Source organism: Oryzias latipes, chromosome 19 (assembly GCF_053564925.1).
Source record: "Oryzias latipes strain Hd-rR chromosome 19, Olatipes_Hd-rR_3.1".
Taxonomy (NCBI): Eukaryota; Metazoa; Chordata; class Actinopteri; order Beloniformes; family Adrianichthyidae; genus Oryzias; species Oryzias latipes.
In genome coordinates, this window is record NC_136255.1 from 26976548 (window position 1) to 26997663 (window position 21116).

Genomic DNA, 21116 nt, shown 5'->3' on the forward strand with positions numbered 1-21116 from the left:
ATCCCTCTCCCCAAGCTTCCTACAGCTACTGAAATGGCCGACGTCCTGGTTCGGAAGGTTTTCCATCACCACGGGATTCCCATGGACATTGTTTCAGACTTGGGGCCTCAATTCGTTTCAAAAGTTTGGAGGGCCTTCTCCTCTGCCCTTGGTGCGACGGTCAGCTTGACCTCAGGTTATCACCCCCAATCTAATGGGCAGGCAGAATGAGCCAACCAGGAACGTGAGGCCGCCCTTTGTTGCCTGGCGGCCAAGAACCCATCTGACTGGTCCAAGTTTTTGGTGTGGATTGAATATGCACACAATAATCATCCATCCACTGCAACCGGGATTTCTCCGTTTGAAGGCTCCCTCGGGTACCCACCACCTCTGTTTCCATCCCAGGAGCTCGATTTGGCAGTGCCCTCAGTCCAGCACCATCTCCAGCGTGTCCAACGTATCTGGCACCAGACCAGGGCAGCTCTCCTGCGCACCAGGGAAAGCAACTGCCGAATCGCCAATCATCGCAGGGTGGTGGGGCCCACTTACCAGCCAGGTCAGAGGATTTGGCTCTCATCACGGAACATTCCCATTCAGGCCACGTCACGGAAACTGGCTCCTCATTACATTGGTCCCTATACCATAGAGCGGATCATAAATCCCACCTGTGTTCGTCTACAGCTCCTGGCGGGTCTTATGGTACATACCTCCTTCCACATATCACAGATCAAGCCTTTTCAGGAGAGCCCTCTGTGCCCGCTGTCCTCTTCCCCACCTTATCATTGACGGCGCTCTTGCGTTCACGGTCAGTCAGGTGCTGGACGTTCGTCAACGGGGCCATGTGGGAGGGTTACGCTCATGGATCTCCCGCTCCCTTATTCTGGACCGTTCCCTCATCAAGGACTTCTATTGGGCTCATCTGGATTGCCACCCTGGACCACCCACCTGGAGGCGGTTGTTGGGGGGGGGGGGTCCTGTCATGGTGCCTCTTTCAGCCTACCTCCCCCCTCCCTTTCCTGGTCTGAGTTTACTTCCGGGTTTCAGCGTCAGGGTCTGCCACGTCATTGACTTTATGACAAAATAAAATGAGAACAAAACAAAACAAAACAAGCAAAACATACCAACAACACGAATATGCACATATAAACACATGTTCTTTTACCTCTTCCTTCATCATCCCTCCCTTCCCCCTTCTTTTCCCCCCTTTCTTCCCTCTTTCCTTCCCTCTTCCATCCTTCCCCCCTTCATTTAGATCATTTGTGATAAGAACTTTTGGAGAACTGCATGAAGCCAAATGCTTCGTTTTCTGGTTAAAACACTAAATTGTCTAATTTTTACCTTCTTGTTAACAAGCAAAATTTTCTGACAGAGCTTTTGGAGATTCAGTTGAAGTCTTTGTCATCATTTAAGAAGTGACCAACTGACAGAAACCTTTAAAACTGAGAGATTCATTGTTTTTTTCTTCTATAATGGGGTTTAAGGTCTTAAAAGAGTCTACTTTGTGTCTCTGGAATCATTAGGAATCATCAGTGAGGTCCAGCTAATGACACAATCTCAGAGCTGCTATGGTGTCTGTTCAGACAGAAAGGCTGCAACGCCACCAATGAGACCGACGAAGACGAGGACCAAGACCACAACCAGTCTGTGGACTCAGACCCTTCAGTCCCATAAACCTCTGGAAGCTGAAGATGAGGCCTGAAAGGAGAGGAAGATGTGGGAAATCAGATCCAGGACTGAAGAGCTTTGAAGTGAAAAGATTGGAAACATTTGAACAAGTTTAGTGATTCAGCTTTCACTACAGAAGCATCAAGCAGCAACAGAAGTTTGTTTGACAGAATTCCCACTTCAGCAAATGATCAAAAAATGTTATGTCCTGAAAAAATGTATATTTTTTTTAATGTATGCTTCTTGTAAAGTTTTATTGACTATTTTAACCATGGTGCTATCTTAGGCACTTTAACATTGGGAGTTGGGTCATCTAGACCCACTAGACAGTGCTCTGAACCTTTTTTCTTCTATGATTTGTGATCTTCACTGGTGTCCATGGATTACATGAAATCTTTCCACCTTTATCATGGTAGGGAGAACATGTCAATGGAAGGGGGGGGTCATCTTGACCCCATAGGATAGCACAAGGGTTAACCATCAAAAATATTCCTCCGATTTGTCTTTAAGGTCTTTTGGGACGTTGTCATCATCTGTATGAAAATAGACTCTTTAGGACGGATTCATCCTTTCAGTTTATTGAATGAACTTCAACATTTGATTGAGGACCAGAAAACACAGTTTTTAAGAAGAACATGGATTCATGGATTCTTTTCAATGAAAAACAGAATCAACTCTATTGCAGGAATGACAACAGGTTTATTGAAGCTTTACTTCACTAAAATAAATAAGAGAAAAGTAAGAAATCACCAACTACTGAGCACTGAAAGCCATTCTAAAAAGGAAAGTTTTAAATTGACATTTAAGGCTGTTAAGGTCAGATATCAGGCAGAGTTCTGCAGGAATATTATTCTAGAACTGAGGGTTTAAATCCCAGGTGGCTGCATGTTCTTTTTGTCTGTTGAGTGTCTGTCTGTGCTTTTGCTGTTTTTAAAAAGACAAATTCTTTGTTATTGTATTTTTTTAATCTTTTTAAACCTGGCTGTCAATATTTTTATGGATTGAATGATAAACATATTGGTCTATAAATGCTGTTGGATTTTGACAACTGCATCCTCCTGGAACTACCTGGGTTGAACTTGACGCTGTATAATGAGCTAACAAGTCTGGATCTGATGCTGAAAATGAGCTAACAGGTCTGGATCTGCAACATCCTCCTGGAACTAACAGGTCTGGATCTGCAACATCCACCTGGAACTAACAGGTCTGGATCTGCAACATCCACCTGGAACTAACAGGTCTGGATCTGCAACATCCTCCTGGAACTAACAGGTCTGGATCTGCAACATCCACCTGGAACTAGCAGGTCTGAATCTGCAACATCCTCCTGGAACTAACAGGTCAGGACCTGATGCTGCATGATGACCACTTTCACCCATGGCCCTACCTAGCCATTTTGATAGCCTGATTAAGTCAGGAATTAAGATGGCTCCCCTAACACCTGTGAGCCTCACACCACACAGGAGCTCTCCTACCCCTCCAGCGCCCCCTCCACATCCTTCACCCAAAGTCCCTCCAACACGTCCTTCATCCAGAGCCCCTCCAACACGCCCCCTCCGCCGTTCACCCAAATCCCGTCCAGCTCCCGCTCCTCCTGCTCAATCACCCAAACTACCCTCAACTCGACCTCCCCTGCGCGCCTCTAGACGTGCTATCCCCCAGAGCTAGGATGAAACGGGCCCCCAGTGTCCTAGGAAAGGTTATGTCAAACTGGGGCCCTGTGATGAACAGCTTCCTTCTGGTGCTATACCTGTAGTTGCACCACGTAGAATGCAAAAAAGGGCGGTTGGACTGTCCAATCACAGAAATCTAGTTGATATCCCTTGCAAGAAGGTTTTGACCAGTCCCAAGGAAACTAATCTTAAACTTGCTGCACTCAATGTCAGATCTTTATGCAACAAATCATTTTTAATCAATAATCTTATCTCTTCTTTTAATCTTGATTTTATGTTTTTAACTGAAACGTGGCTTGACAAAAACACAGGAAACATAGTTCTAGTTGAATCAACTCCCCCAAACTACAAACATGAATCGGAAATACGAGAAAATAAAAAGGGTGGAGGCGTTTCTGCACTGTTTAGAGATAATATTGCAACCCGCAGACTATCATTTGGTGTGTTTTCATCATTTGAGTATGTGTCCTTTAAGATTGAGTTAAAACAAACTCCTCCCTTACTCTGCATAGTTATGTACAAACCTCCTCAGCACAGCCAAAGTTTCATTGATGATTTCACTGAAATGCTCTCAGTTGTGTGCACAGACTTTGATGGTCTAGTCATTACAGGTGATTTTAATGTTCATGCTGACAATGTCAATGACAAAAATGCAAAAGAGCTCAATGGTGTCCTTGAAACCTTTGATCTAATTCAGCATGTGAGTTGCCCCACCCACAGCAGAGGGCACACTCTGGACCTGCTCATCACAAAGGGGGTTAATATTCACAATGTCAGTGTGGTTGATGTCGCCCTCTCTGATCATTTCTGTGTATTCTTTGACCTGTCTGTTGCTCCCAAACCACCGCCTGGCCCTGCAGTTGTCCAAAGGAGACAAATAAATGAGAGCACTAGGGCACAGTTTGTAGAAATGGTAGACCTTGAAAACGCCTCTGGTGCCAATGTTGATGAAATGCTGAATTCTGTTACTTCTAGCATCTTGAATGTTCTGGATGCCATTGCCCCTATGAAGGTTAAATTGAGAAAACATAGACAGAAAGCTCCCTGGAGGAACGATGATCTAGTCAGGGCACAGAAACAACAGTGCCGCAGAGCTGAGCGAAAGTGGCGCAAGTCAAAACTCCAGGTTCATTATGAAATGTATAAGGGGGAGTTGTACGCTTACAACCAGATCTTATGCAGAACAAGGGAAAGGTACTTCTCTGAAATCATTGGAAGTTGCAGCAGCAACTCTCGTGTCCTGTTCACAACAGTAAACAGATTAACTAACCCTCCAACCCAGCTACCAATAGAACTAGTTTGCACACCTAAATGTAATGAGTTTGCTGTATTTTTTAATGACAAGGTTCAGGGCATTAAAAAAGCCATCAACTCCACAACACATATAACTATCGAACGGCCACCTACTCACTCTAAGCTGACTCACTTTGTACCTGTCACTGACCAAACTGTCCAAGAGACCATCACCCGTCTGAGCTTGTCTACATGCTGCCTTGATGTGTTACCCACTAGATTTCTAAAGTCTGTCCTGAACAGTGTGTTGCCATCAATTACTCAAATAGTTAACATGTCTCTTCAATCTGGAATATTTCCAGAGGCCTTAAAAACTGCAGTCATTAAACCTCTCTTGAAGAAGAGCGGTCTTGATCCCACTGTACTGAATAATTACAGACCTATCTCTAATCTGCCATTTTTAGGAAAAGTCCTTGAAAAAGTTGTCTACCAACAGCTCACTGATTTTCTCTTATTAAACAATTCATTTGATGTTTTCCAGTCAGGTTTTAGACCCCATCATAGCACAGAAACCGCTCTTATCAAGGTAACCAACGACATCCGCCTGAACACTGATGATGGCAAAGTCACTGTCTTAATCCTGCTAGACCTGAGTGCTGCCTTTGATACTGTTGATCATGGGATCCTTTTGCACAGACTCCAAGACTGGGTTGGCATCTCTGGATCTGCCCTAAGTTGGCTCAAGTCTTATCTAGAAGACAGGAAATATTTTGTTGAAATTGGGAGTTGTGTCTCAGACTACATGGCCTTGACTTGTGGTGTGCCCCAGGGATCGATCCTGGGACCCCTTCTGTTCAACCTCTACATGCTGCCACTAGGGCAGTTAATACGCAGTAATAACATATCTTATCACAACTATGCAGATGATATTCAGATCTTTGTGTCACTGACAACAGGTGAATATGGGCCGGTGGATTCACTCAGCCACTGCCTCCAACAGATCAGTGCGTGGATGCAGAACAACTTTCTCCAGCTAAACTCAAACAAGACCAAAGTTATTATTTTTGGCCCACAGAAACAAAGAGAAAGAGTCAGTAGCTACCTTCATTCTCTGTCTCTTAAACCCTCAAATCAAGTCAGAAACCTAGGGGTAATCATGGACTCTGACCTGAACTTTAACAGCCATATCAAGTCAGTAACATCAGCGGCATTTTACCATCTGAAAAACATTGCCAAAATCAAAAACATAGTGTCAAAACCAGACCTGGAGATACTTATTCATGCATTTGTCTCCAGTAGGTTAGACTACTGTAACGGCCTGCTCACCGGCCTCTCCAAACGAGCTGTAAAACAGCTTCAGTACATCCAGAATGCTGCTGCTCGACTCCTGACCAGAACCAGGAAGTATGATCACATTAGTCCTGTGCTCAGGTCTCTGCACTGGCTCCCTGTACCTCAAAGAATAGACTTCAAAGCAGCTCTGCTTGTGTACAAGTCTCTCCATGGCCGAGCACCAAAGTACATCTCTGACATGTTAGTGCCATATGAACCATCTCGTACTCTGAGGACCTCAGGGGCCGGCCTCCTGTTGATTCCCAGAGTCAGAACTAAACAAGGGGAATCAGCGTTTCAATATTCTGCAGCTAAAATCTGGAACAGCCTCCCTGAAGTCGTAAGACAGGCCTCTTCTGTGTTCATGTTCAAATCTAGACTTAAAACATTTCTGTTTAGCCGTGTAAATGACTGAAAGGTCCTATCTGCACTTTTCTTTCCTTTCCTTCCTTTATTTTTAAATCATTTTTCAAATTTTTTCTTTTCTTTTAAAGTAAATTTTACGTTGATTTCAATGATGTATTGTGATTTTAATGCATTTTTCTGTTTTGTGAAGCACCTTGAATTACTTTGTGTACGAATTGTGCTATACAAATAAACTTGCCTTGCCTTGCCTTACCATGAACTAACAGGTCTTGATCTGCAACATCCTCCTGGAACTAATAGGTCTGGATCTGCAACATCCTTCTGGAACTAACAGGTCTGGACCTGCCTTTCATTCTGAGGTCTGTACTCTTCACTTCTGATAAGTGTTTTCGTTTGTGGATGATGGCATTACTTATTTCATTTATAGGCCTATTGGTCTTTTGGCATCTTGGGATGAGCTGTTGTTTCTGGGCCTATAGCAGGGGAACTGAAAATCCCCCTGATTTTTTTGCTACCAGTTCACATGCTCTGTAGCTTTTCTGAGTTCAGAACAGTCACTGACTCTGTTGGATTCTGGTATAAACTTGATGCCAGCTTTGCACAGAGACCTGTCCAAACTTCAGTGGATCCTTGCTCTGTATAATGATGTCACTTGTTCACTCAGTGGAGGACTCTGTCTTACTTCTCCATGTCAAAGAACTGATTCAAAACTGGTTCTTCCACTGATTGGTCTGTTTTTGAACAGCTCAGGAATAAGTGTCCTTCTGTTGTAAAAAAAACAAGCCAAATCTGAATATTTTTTTTGTCCGTCACTAATGAGAACCTTAATGACCCACAGAAATTCTGGAAAGTAATCATGTCTCTATCTGTGACTAAAATGACTCAACCCCTTCCTCAAGCATTTTTTATCATCAGGTTCCTGGTTTGGTTCTGCAGGAAAGTCCTCAACAAACTCTTGCACATAATCCCCCATGTTTTCTGGGAACCCATTTAACTTTGTTTAACTGTATCAATTAAAGATGTTTGACTTTAGGGCAGAGAAGTAAGCTAGACTGTGATATTACTACCAAACCACCTCCTTTCCCTGAAATCCTGGATTTCTGATAGTTAGCGTAAGTGTTCAAATCAGTTCAATTCAATTCAATTTTATTTGTATAGCCCAAAATCACAACAACAGTCGTCTCGATGGGCTTCGAAGTAAAACATGAACTCAAAAGGATCACGAATACAAAGAGTTCAATAGAAAAATACTAAAATGAACTAACAAACTGACTAAGCTATACTGGCATCCCTGCCCTTAGACCCCCCTTCTCGGTAAGGAAAAACTCCCAAAAAAAACGGATTCCGGAAAAACCGAAGAAACCTCAGGGGTGCCTACATGAAGGAGGGATCCTTCCCCAGGACGGACAGGCGATTTACCAGAAATCTTAGAGAAGAATGAACTTATCTAACCCTACAACTACATGTGTAAAGTCCAGCAGACGAGCTTCATCCAGCCGTTGTTGGGGGGTAAGTCAAAGGCGCGAGTCGAGCCGGAGACAGGAACCACAGCCAGGTGTAGGAGCAGGAGCAGAGACGAGGTAAACGGTCAGGAACTGGAGCACGAATGAACCAAATAGAGTCTGGAAGCACTCACACTCCCCAGGAGGGGAGAGGGAAAGAGGGACAATACATGAATCACTGCACCAAACAGAGGCTTTGAGAACTAAATGATAAATGATGATCAAAAATAGAGAAGAGAGGAAGGGTAGAAGTAGATGAGAAAAAAAGGACAGAACCCCAGAGCACCATAGTTACCCCAGCTTCAACTCCTAGCAGCCTTTTAAAACAAATAGTTATTGTTATTGAGTTTAATTTAAACACATTAACATTAAGTTGTTTTTTTTTTAACTTGTCCTGTCCAACAGCTGGGCAGGCAGATGAGAGCTGAGGGCCTCTTGTGTTGGACATATTTTACTTTAACAAGAGGGGTTATTAATCTTCAGACAAACCACAGGTATGTCTGAATAAACCCCTTTTGTAATTGAGGCCAAACTTTATTAATTTCAACCATGTTTGAAAATTTTGGGTGTTGGACCGAACGGAAAAGGAAAGAAGGGAAGAAAAAGGGAGGGATGTTAGAGAGAGAGGGGGGTAGGAGGGTGATAATGGGAGGGGAGGGGGGATAAGACCATGAAGCAGCATAAAGCAGACAGGTTTACTGGTTGTTTATCATTACGGTAAGGTTCAGATGTAGTACAAAAAGGGCGGGGCCTGTCCACACACACACTCAAATGTTATCAACACACCTGTTAGCTGCAAAAATGTCCACCTGTCGACATGTACACAAAACAGATAGTGTTCACACTCATACTTATGCCTTAAAACCAACTAGTGTGAAATATTTCATTCATTCAATCATGCAAACTATTAGTGCAAAGGTGAGCTAACACCTGTGCTCAGGTGAGTGTTTAAGTTCTTCTAAAATGGATGGTGGAACGTGAAAAGAAGGAGGAGCGCCCAGCCATCCCCACCCCAAGACCCCCGCCGCAGCAGCAGCGGTAGCCGGAAACCCCCCAACGCCACACGGGAACAGGCAGGGAACAACCGCCCCCCGGACGACCAAGACCGCCGCCCAGGCCAGGGCCAGTAGGACCGACGCGAGGCCCCCAGAGCCAGAGAGCAGGGAGGCGCGGAGGGAAAGAGAGCACCGCCCCAGCCCAACCAGGAGAGCAGCCCCCCCCGCCGCGCCGGGAGAGCCCAACGCAGGGCCACACCGGAGAAGGACGCCCACAGCCCCAGACGAGCACCCCATCACCACCCAGAAGTTCCGGGCATCCCCCCGCCCCAACCCCAGGTACGAGCCAGGACCCCCCAAGGGAGACCGCTCTGCACTCCAGGCAGCCACCCACCCGGCCCACGGTTGGTCCAGGGAGGAGCATTAACATTAAGTTAAATAATAACTGAGTACTAACTAGTCTAACAATAAGCCTGTCCACAGAGGAATGTTTTCAGTCTAACTTTGAATGTAGAAACTGAGTCGGCCACTCTTGCATGAGCTGGGAGCTTATTCCATAAGACAGGGGCTTGGTGGCTAAACGCTCTACCTCTAACCGTACTTTTACTAATTCTAGGAACCACAAGCAGTCCTGCATTTTGCGAGCGAAGTGTTCTTATTGAATGGTAAGGGACTATGAGGTCCTTAATATAGGACGGGGCCATTCCATGTAAGGCCTAATAGGTTAACAGGAGGATTTTGAACTTGATTCTAGAATCAACTGGGATCCAGTGAAGTGAAACTAACACAGGAGTGACGTGATCTCTTCTGCTAGTTCCAGCTAACAATCTAGCTGCTGCGTTCTGAACAAGCTGGAGACTTCTTAAGGAACTCTTAGGACACGCTGCTAACAAAGAGTTACAGTAATCCAGCCTCGACGTAACAAATGCATGGATGAGTTTTTCAGCATCACTCTTAGAAAGTAGATTTCTGATCTTAGCAATATTCTGCAGGTGAAAAAAGGCAGTTCTACACGGCTGAGATATGTGAGCCTTGAATGATAAATCCTGGTCAAATAAAACCCCAAGGTTTCTAATTGTGGAATTGGAGGCTATGCTTATGCCATCCAGGGAGACTATCTGAGCAGACAGAGATTCTCTGAGGTTTTTAGGACCTAGTATAATGTTTTTCCAATTTATTAAAATAGTTTTTTAGCAATACAAAGAGTTATGAAAATGATAGATGCTAATCCTTCTTCTATATCGATGGCACTCATGTCACCAAGCACACAAAGTGATGGTGAGGCCATGATTGAAACCTTAAGCCAGACTGATAAATCGGCACATACCTGCTGCCAGAGAGCCTGGACAGGTGTGCAGAACCACAGTGTGTGCATGTAGCTGTCGGGTAGATTACTGTCACAGTGCTCGCAAATGTCTGAGTTACTGAGACCCATCTTGAGCATCCTCTGTCCAGTGTAGTAAATTCTGTGAAGAGTTTTGAGATGGACTAGCAGCAAATTTGGACTTTTTGTCAGTTTAAAGGTGTTTAGACAGAGTTCTGACCAGAAGCTTTCATCTGTGCTGATGCTCAAATCTGCATCCCATTTTGTTGTTGGAAGGGAAATATTGTTATCTAAATTACATAAAAGTTTGAATATTTTGGAGAGAGTTCTATTCATTGAAAAATTAATCAGAGTGGTAACTACATCTGGTAGCTTTAAATCGTTGTCTTTATATTTATACTTTTTATTAATAATTGATTTAAGTTGCTGATATTCCAAGAAGTTATTTATTCCTTGTTTGTCTTGAAGTTCCAGGGGAGTTACGAATCTTCTATCAATAATTTGGTGCTCTAGTTGTTTTATGCCCCCTGCTTGCCAAGCTGGGAAGTGGATAATTTTTTTGTTTATAAGGACGTCTGGGTTGTTCCAGATGGGTGTCATTTTGCACGGTTGAATTGATGATTTTGATATTTTGAGAAATTCCCACCAGGCTGTTAAAGTGGCATTTATATTAATACTTTTGAAACAATCCTGTTTTTTAACTGTTTGGCTAATAAATGGAAGATCTGACAGGTTGATCTTTCCACATAACGCCTGTTCGAAGTCTAACCATGAGTTGGTTTCTGGATTATTTTTTAACCATTTTAAGATGTATTGTAATCTATTTGCAAGAAAGTAATTGTGGAAGTTAGGTAATTCTAATCCTCCACAGCTTTTTGCAGATTTTAAAGTTTTTAGACTAATTCTTGCAGGTTTATTGTTCCATAAAAAGCTTGATATGGATGAGTCTAATGTTTTGAACCATTTTAATGGCGGTTGTGTGGGAATCATTGAGAAGAGATGATTAACTTTGGGTAAGATTTTCATTTTAACCGTGGCTACCTTGCCCATAAGGGACAGAGGCAGGTTGGTCCAGCGTGTTAGATCGTCCTGTATGTAGTAATGGGGTGTAGTTTAGCTGCACCAGTTCTGATAGTTTGGGGTAAAAATTGATACCTAGATATTTGATATTTCCTGATTTAACTGGTATTGTGAGTCTTTGCTCCGCATTATTGTTCAGTGGTAATAAAACAGACTTATTCCAATTAATGGAATAGTCTGATATAGAGGAGAATTCATTAATGATTGTTGCCGTTTCATTTACAGAATGTAAATTACTTAAAAACCGTAATATGTCATCTGCATAGAGACTAATTTTATGATGGCTGTGTTTGGTTTTAATTCCTTTAATGCTCTCATCCTGTCTTATTGCTGCAGCTAGAGGCTCAATAAATATAGCAAAAAGAGAAGGAGAGAGTGGGCAACCCTGTCTAGTTCCTCTTCCAAGAAATAACCTGTTGGATGCGTTATTAATTTTTACCGGGTCATGAGTGACATTTCCTGTTTGGTCCGTAATAGAGGTGATTGTTGATTTTTCCCTATTAATTTTAAGCTGATTAGCCAGAAATTTGCCAGATTTATTAGAGTTTTCAAATCTTTCAAGTCGTAGCCTTTGTATTTGAAATTGTGTTTGTTTATTAATGATGTCATCTAACTGCAGCTTTAAATTTTTCAGATCTCCCAGAATGTGTTCCTGTGCAGAAGCAGCATAAGCAGTCCCCAGGGTTTTGATTTTATTTTCTAATTCTAATAAATCTGCTTTCTCTTTGCGTTTTTTGTGCGTTGAATAAGAAATGATTTTCCCTCTCATGACTGCCTTTGCTGTTTCCCACAGAATGCACGGTGAGATGTCTGGAGTATTGTTGAAGTCTAAGAAGCTTGCCCACTCTTTTTTAAAGAATTCAAGAAATTCCTGGTCCTTTAACAGAGACGTATTAAACCTCCAGGTTGTACCTGAGGAAGTGGATATTTCCCTAGAAATATTTACAGAGACTGGGGCATGATCACTGATTATAATTGGATGGATATTGGAGCTTCAAGTAACTTTGAAAGAATTCAGTCTCTCTGGTCTCCCATAGCTGACTTCATGAATTAGGGGTTGGGGGGGCCTGGTTGTCGCTGCTCCTTGCCCGTCTGCCGTGGTTCGGGGCCTCCAGTGCCTGGCAGGGGGTGGGGGGGGCTCCGTTGGTCGGGGGGTCGGGTCCGGTGCCTGGGTGGGGCGGGCTGGGGCGCTGCGTGATCCTCTGGGCTTGGGTGTGGCGTGGTGGTCTGGCTTGGCTTGGGGGGGTGGTCTCTTTGCCTGTGCTGGGGGGGTTGGCGGGGGGCCCGGCTCGGGGGGGGGGGTGGCAGCGGCGCTGGATGGGCTGCCCATCTGCACCTGGGGCTGGGATCGGCCCTTCCCTGGCTCTGGGACGAGACGGGACAACCCTCTCGGGGCCCCCGGTCACTCTGGGTGTCATCCGCTTCGGCTGCGGGGTCTGGGGTGGGGTGGGGGGCTTGTCGGCCCTGTCCTGTGGGGGGGCATTCTTGGCGGCAGGGGGGGCCACTATTGGTACGGGGCGGGGGGGATTGACGGGTCGGGGTTTCTGCTGAGGCAATCGGCGGTTGTCCCGGCCGGTTGGCTGCTTCGGTCCCGTCGAGGCCTGACCAGAGCTTTTCTAGGGCTGGCACTTGGGGGGGGGGGGGGGGCTTGGGCTTGCTCCGGGGGGGGGGGAGCGGCGCTTTCTGGCTCCTCTCTCCCTCTGTGGGGTGGGTGGTGCTGGGCCTGGGGTGTCGGCGCCTCCGGGGGTGGGGCCTGTGGGCCTCCTATGGTTTCCGTATGGAGTGGGCCCCCCCTCTTTCGGTTTTATTTGCACCTTAGACATGTAGGGTCCTTGGTAGGGGGGGTGCTTGGACATCACTGCCAGCAAGCAGCAGATGTCCTCCTAGCACCATACCCGCCAATTTTAACCGCACCTTAGACATTTAGGGCCCCTTGGTGGGGAGGGTGAGGGGACATCACTGAGAGTAATCAGTAGATGTCCCCTTAGTGCCCTACCTGCCAATTTTAACTGCACCCCCCTTAGTACACACATCCCTCCCCCCTCAATATATACATTCCAACATAAACACACACACATGCACACACACACCCTCTCAAACACACATACACAAACACACATTTTGCAAAGAAAGTGGGACCTAGGACCATCTGTCCCCTACTCCTTCCCTGGTGGGGGGTGCGGGGCCCTTGGCAACGGCGGCCGTGTCCCCTGGGTGCCGGCTTCCTGGGCCCGGCGGTGCTCTATCCGCGCGGTGGGGGGGTTTCCATTACACCTGAGCCGGGGGTGTTCGTGTCCCTGGGGGGTGGGTCCTTGCCCCTGAGCGCTGGGCCCCGCCAAATTTCCAACTGTGGCCGAGCCTGGTCGGGCCATATTTACAACACCCATTGTGGGCCCCCTTTTTCCCCCGGGTTTTCCCCCCTCCTTGCTCCTCCCTGGACCAACCACGGGCCGGGTGGGTGGCTGCCTGGAGTGCGGAGCGGGTCTCCCTTGGGGGGTCCTGGCCCGTACCTGGGGTTGGGGCGGGGGGATGCCCGAAACTTCTGGGTGGTGATGGGGTGCTCGTCTGGGGCTGTGGGCATCCTTCTCTGGTGGGGCCCTGCGTTGGGCTCTCCCGGCGCGGCGGGGGGGCTGCTCTCCTGGTTGGGCTGGGGCGGCGCTCTCTTTCCTTCCGTGCCTCCCTGCTCTCTGGCTCTGGGGGCCTCGCGGCGGTCCTGCTGGCCCTGGCCTGGGGGGCGGTCTTGGTCGCCCGGGGGGCGGTTGTTCCCTGCCTGTTCCCGTGTGGCGTTGGGGGGATTCCGGCTGCAGCTGCTGCTGCGGTGGGGGTCTTGGGGTGGGGATGGCTGGGCACTCTTCCTCCTTCTTTTCACATTCCACCATCCATTTTAGAAGAACATAAACACTCACCTGGGCACAGGTGTTAGCTCACTTTTGCACTAACAGTTTGCATGATTGAATGACTGAAATATTTCACACTAGTTGGTTTTAAGGCATAAGTATGCGTGTGAACACTATCTGTTTTGTGTACATGCCGACATGTGGACATTTTTGCAACTAACAAGTGTGTTGACAACATTTGAGTGTGTGTGTGGACAGGCCCCGCCCTTTTTGGTACTACATTAAAACCTTACCGTAATGATAAACAACCAGTAAACTTGTTGCTTTATGCTGCTTCATGGTCTTATCCCCCCTCCCCTTCTATTATCACCCTCCTACCCCCCTCTCTCTCTAACATCCTTCCTTTTTCTTCCCTTCTTTCCTTTTCGGTCCGGTCCAACACCCAAGATTTTCAAACATGGTTGAAATTAATAAAGTTTGGCCTCAATAAAAAAAGGGGTTTATTTAAACATACCTCTGGTTTGTCTGAAGATGAATAACCCCTCTTGTTAAAGTAAAATATGTCCAACACAAGAGGACCTCAGCTCTCATCTGCCTGCCCAGCTGTTGGACAGGACAAGTTAAAAAAAAAATAGAGTCTTTTTGAGGTCTTCGTATTCCTGGGTTTTTTTAGGGGCCATGGTCAGCTCTCTTTTTTGGAGAAAATCAACTTTTTAAGTAATTTAAAGATAGTTGTATCCGCGAGAGGCACGCCACGCGCCCTCCCCGCAACCCGGAACCGGGTTTTAGTTCTTTAATCTTCTTTTGAACTGGTGTTTGCTCACTGGCGTGAGCACCTTTTTAAATCTCTTTCCACATGGAAATCTTCTGCCCACTTGTGTCTTCAGATTGATCAGTACACTTGACATCTTCATCAGCTGACGTTTCATCTTCATGATCTGATATTTCCTCCTAGTCTTCATCATCTTATGTTTCCTCGTCTTCGTAATCTGATGTTTCTTCGTCTTTGTCATCAGACTTTTCTTTGTCTTCAGACATTTCCTCTTCAGCCAATCCAGACTGAGAGTCGAGCACTGAGTCTCTGTCTTGATGGTCCACAGATAGTTATGGAAGCAGATCTTCAGCTGCCTCTGAAATCTCTGGAGAGCTTTGATCCGGGACGACACAGGAGATGGTAAATGGTAAATGGCGTATACTTATATAGCGCTTCTTACGAAGGCCCAAAACGCTTTACAGTCACAGTCCCATTCACCCAGTCACACACACATTCACACACTGGCGGCGGCTCCGCTGTCAAACACTGGCGCCAACCTCCCACCAGAGGCAAGATGGGGTTCAGTGTCTTGCCCAAGGACACTTCGACACATGGGCGTGCAAGGCGGGAATCGAACCTGCAATCTTACGATCATGGGTCGACCGCCCTACCGCTGCACCACGGCCGCCCAAGAGTACAGGAGTGTCACTCTTGTAGTTCCTCCATCTTGCTGGTGTCAGAGCCTTTTTGAACCTTCTCCAAAGGGAGACCTTTGGCTTTTTGGGGGGCTCTGATTGGCTGGAACAGTTGGTTTCTTCTTCCAGAAGTTGGGACACGACTGCTTCATTAGAAATGTCCCAACTTTCCACTTCCTGCCTTTCATTGTTGGATGGTTCAGTGTTCATTTGGACTGGAACCTCCTCAGAGATGTTCTCCAATGTTTGTGGAGGAGAAGCATCTGATTCTGGCTCACTCTCTGGGTCGGAAGGAGGTGTGGTTATGCTGACTGGATTTGGAAGTGAAGCTTCAGTTTCAGGCTCACTGTCAGTGAAGGTCCATGGAAGTCCTAAGCCAGTTTTGTCTGATGTCCTCTGACTAAGTCTTGCGTTGACTTCCACTCTGTGTTTGGCCAGACGTGTCCTTATGGGGACTGGTTTGCAGATCCTCAGGTGTTTAGAGGGAGGCGACTCTGTGGTGTCCATCTCCACAGGTCTCTTGTGTCTTTTGGGAGGATCTGCAGTGGGTTGTTGTTCTGAGGCCCGCTCTGGCTCTGACTCTTCAGTTTGGGCTGATGCCTCCTCAAACACATTCTCCAAAGAATCTGGTAGTGAAGCTTTGGCTTCAGTCTCTTCAGGAAAGGTCTCTATCTCTGCTAAGTCAGTTTCCTCCGTTTCAGTTTGATCCAGATTCATGTCAACCTGGCCATTCAGAGGTGGACTGACCGGTTCACAGCTTTCTGGTTCCTCTGCATCAGACTGGCGGTGAAGTTCTTACAGAACCTGATGTGGACCTCATACATCTCAACCTCCTGACTCATTTTCCGACCTACAGAGCCAACAGAAAGGCGAAGGGGCATGACCCTCCCGTCAATCAGGGTGAACTCCAACACTTGGGGGCTGCTCTGGGGGTTCAGGAGTAAGCCCCCACTAACCTGCCTGCTCTCTCCAGGAGCGGCTCCAGAATTTTAGAGTCCAATCCGTCTCAAGGGACTGAGTTTCTGAGCCCAGAGTGTGCGTGGTGTAGAGTGACAGGAGTGGGGGCCATGTAACAGAATCTTGATGACACGTACATACAGAGAAGTTTGTGAGACATACATGAAGTCATCTGTGTTTGAGATTCACATGTTTCTTTGGTTTTTGCTCTCACACAACCTGCATTAATTCAGACTTTGGACCGGCACAATAAACCACTGGGTATTGCCCCTTTGTGGTTGCATTACTCATTCATTATCTCATTCATTCATTTTTTAAAGCTTAAATGGTGTAAACTGATATAGCACGTTAGAGTCTCTGAACCATTCACTCATTCACACACTCTGCTGAACACTGGCGCCAACCGTCCACCAGAGGCGAGGTGTCTTCAGAGTCTCGCCCAAGAACACTTCGACGTATTGGAATTGAACCTGCAACATGCCAATCAGAGGTCGACCGCCCTTCCGCTGCTCCACAGTCGCCCCTTTATTCATGACTTTTTTCTATCGTTCCACTTTGGGATCAATCTAAAATCGTCCGTTTTATCCTCAAAGGGTTTGAACCCAAACAGATTCAACATTAAAATTTTTTTTATTAAATAGCATTTTTTTTTTAATTTAATGACAATTAAAAAAATAATAAGAAGAAATACTAAAAATGTAAAAAATTATATTTTTTAATTTTTTTAAGGGTGAACCTGAGCTGGGCGGGCGCTGTTGTTATGACGTATGGTTGGGCAGGGCCTTTGATTAAATGGATCCCCATGATATTGTTTCATCACAGCAGAACCAAGCCAGACTTTTCTGTATGCTGCAGTTCTTCGTTTTTGTTCAGGGTTCTACTGGGGGAAGTGGGTGGTAGGATTTTAGAATCTGGTGAGGGTTGGGTCCCATCTGTGTGTGGTTGTCTTGTGTTTTCTGTTTTAAATAATTTTTATGACTATTTTATCTGCTTTTAAGTTAAGAGCTTTGTGTTTTTAACCAAAATGAAAGGTGCAATACAAATCAATAAAGTTGGAAGTTTGACAAAAACTTCAATTGAAACTCCAAAATGTAGTCATAAACTTTTGCTTGGTAACCAGAAGGTAAAAATCAAACAATTTAGTGTTTTAACCAGAAAAAATAAGCATTTAGCTTCATACAGTTCTCCCAGTGATGAAAATCTTCCGGGTATTCCCGGAAATCCGGGTTTTTGAGCAAACCGATCGTACCTTCAGGGAAATAAAGACCTGATCTTTACGGACCAATCGCTTTCAGGATGAAAAAATTGTCTGAAATCAGTGAATTTTGGCTTTATTTTCGATATTTCTCCGTGGATCGCTTTTTCCAGCCTTATTGACCAATGACGGGACGTTTTAGTTGCTTTTGGATGCGTCAACGGCTCTGATTGGCTTTGTCTGTACCACATTGTCAGCGTGACGAATTCCCTAGAGACCAAAAGTGGCAGACCCACACTAAACTCTCACAAACAAATCTGAAGAGTTTGTGTTCAAATTTGTGTTAAAATAATGGTGGGCATCGTCATTATTGAGCGTGGTCATGACCTCAGTTGTGAGAAGACGATAAGAAAAATATTTAAATGGTCTTGGCTGGAAGAGAAAGACAAATACGGCGATTTCTTTTCATCATACATTCACAAGACAAATGTTGGAGGCGGGTGCAATTTGTGTTGTTCAGAATTTCACTCTCAGCCGTTCTAATACAATTAGTTACGGTGGAATTTATGGAGAGATTAAAAAATGCTAACTGTCTCATGCATTGTTTGAAATTGCCATTCATGTCAAGTCTGTGAATGGCTTGTATGTACCTTGTAGTTGCCAAGGGGCCCGCACCCCCCACCAGGGGAGGGGTAAGGGACAGATGGACCCAGGTCACACCTTCCTTGCAAAATGTGTGTGCGTGTATGTGTGTTTGAGAGGGTGTGTGTGTTCATGTGTGTGTGTTTATGTTGGAATGTATATATTGAAGGGGGAGGGGTGTGTGTACTAAGGGCGGTGCAGTTAAAATTGGCGGGTATGGCACTAAGGCAGCGCTTCTCAAATAGTGGGGCGTGCCCCCCAGGGGGGGCGTGAAGCGATGCCAGGGGGGGCGCGCGGTGGTGGCAGTTTTAAGCACAGGTAATACGGGCAATTGTCCGGTGCGCAAATTTAACGTGGGGGCGGCGGTGACAGCGGCTCAGTACTTGGAAAATAATCTGGTCCACTATTCGGTTCCTATAGACCTTTTTCACACTTCCGCATTTTTCGACCGGAAATACGTCAATGACGTGTAAAACAACTTCCTGTTAGCGTAGCAGCAGATATGAAGAATGGCAGAGTCGAAGAGTTGCAGTCTCTGTTGCGTTCCAGGCTGTTCGTCTTCCAACCAAAAACAGCCTTACCTTTCATTTCATTATTTTCCTGTGGATCCAAACCTGAAACCCAAATGGATATAGGCGATCCGAAGAGTTGAAGGGCATAGTTTTAATGTAAACACAGGTAGCACCCTCTGCTGCCGGCACTTACTAACTTCGCTCCGGGATTGTGGTGCGGCTGCGTCGTTCGTCGCCTGAAGAGTGGTGATGCCCCGAGTATTTTCCCTTGGAACAACTTTACTGATCCTTTGAGAAGGGAGTCAGAATATGACAGAACCTCAAACGTCAGGCTATGCAGCTAAGCTGTGAAGATACTAGCGACATGGTGGCTAAGCTAAGACAGTAAAGATGGATCACGACTACGTGACACACCCACCTGCAGGTAAGGTTGTTCATAATGTGTTTGGTTAACGTTAGTCAACTATGTGTACCGTTATTGGATACATGCATTTCTACCTGAACAAATTAATATTTATAATAAAAGATGTTCATGCTCTCACCTATTTTAATTACATGTATTTAATCACTTTTGAGCATTTTGTCATTTTGTAATTTCCTTAACAAAAATAAATGAAATGTATTTGTAATTAAATACTTAACATACTTTTCAAAACATGATTACTGTGTTGTGTTGAAAGGTAGCATTAATATATTAAGACTGATTTTTAATTTCTTTATCTTCACAGGTGCTCTGGATTAGGCTTTGGATTACATCCATGACTTAGAAGCCAAGTTCCTTTGCTGGAGCCAGGAGACGATGTCATGGCGGACAAAAGTTCCTCGTTCAAGACCTCCTAACTGACATTGGATCTAAGATCATTATTCCACCTTTTAAGCTTTCAGCTCAATTCAGCAAGGAGGAAACAGAACAAACCGCAGCCATCACCCGCCTCAGAATTATGGTGGAAAGAGTGATCAGTAGGATAAAGTCCTTTCACATCAGGAACTCTCTGTGCCGCTCACACTGATGGGCAGTGTGAATCAGATCTGGCTTAACCGCCGTGTTTTGGCAAATTATCATGGACTTTTTTGTTTTGAAGAGTGAATTAATATTTGGTATGTAAATAATGTATAATGTGCAAATAGTATGGAAAAATTTAGTGTTTCCACATATTCTTAGAAATCTAATTAAATATAATTGTTATATTCGTAATATTTTTCTGTTGAAATGTGACTGACTACACAAAAAAATTAGATGAACAAATAAAACAATTTTGGTCAAAATTGTGCCTCGTTTAATTTTTTGGTATGCAAATAACATCAAACATTTACAATAAAAAATAACATTACAGATCAACAGTAAGACAGAAGGCTGAACTGATTGTTAAAGACAAGATAAGTGTAATTTAAGGTATGCATTCATGCATTTGCCACAATATATATCCAAGTTCTCTTTCATTCCATCTCAGAAACCCATCCAACACAACCATGAGAGGTTGGGGCTGCACCTGGCATAATCTGCTTCCAGATGCCATCATATGGATCTGGCTGTGGTCCTACACAAGAGAAACACAACACACAAAAGTTAGACATAAGTGCATGACTACATTTCAATTTAATTCATTATATCTGCTGTAACCATAATTTGGTTAGTCATAAGATTAAAAAAAAAAAAACTTAACTTGCTCACAAAGCAACAAAAAGTTAATCACCTGTATGCCTTGTACAGTGTGGACCTCTGACCGTCCCTGCCAACTGTTTTGGGTTTTTGCACCATCAGCTCACTAACCGGTTCAGGATGGATTCCCTTATAAGTAAAAGGCAGAAAGCAATTAAAGTCTGTAGTAACTACTTGGGGTGTTTTTATAATAATTTAGAGTTGTTATGGATACACATACGTTCTTAAAAAATAATGACAATATGATCACAAACCCACCTGTGCCATCTTTGCAAGCCACTCGTGCAGGCCAGGGGGGTGGAGCAGCCTGCAGACCCAGCTGTGAATAATGTGCGGTCTGGAACAGGATGGCAACTATGTGATTGCAAAATCTTTTAGCAGCCACACAACTGCAGACGAAAGCTTTCAGGTTGGCACTTTCTGCGTCCAGTGATATCTAGACACAATAAATTATATAGGTTAAAATTAGGACATACTTATGTTGCTACATCAATGTTCAGAATTACATGAAACTATAACTGTCAATAGGGTGACCAGATTTGAGTTTGTAAAAAAGAGGAGTGAAGTGAGTTTGTGAGATATTTCATCGAGAGTAATTGGTGTTCAGAGCTGCATACATGAAGCAAATATAATTACATTTCATCTATGTTCAATGTTATTTTATTATATAAGTATCAAAAGAGAGGACATGTCCAGGAAAAGAGGACTTCTGCTC

General features: G+C 44.9%; 1 long non-coding RNA gene across 1 annotated transcript; it reads right to left on the reverse strand.

The window, feature by feature from the left end:
* Positions 1-19995: 19995 nt before the first annotated feature.
* On the reverse strand, positions 19996-20810 carry LOC144987768 (uncharacterized). The gene is made up of 3 exons (XR_013651438.1): positions 20660-20810; positions 20436-20530; positions 19996-20279 (listed from the first exon to the last, which is right to left on the reverse strand). It is a non-coding gene; the product is annotated as an uncharacterized LOC144987768 (long non-coding RNA).
* Positions 20811-21116: the final 306 nt, after the last annotated feature.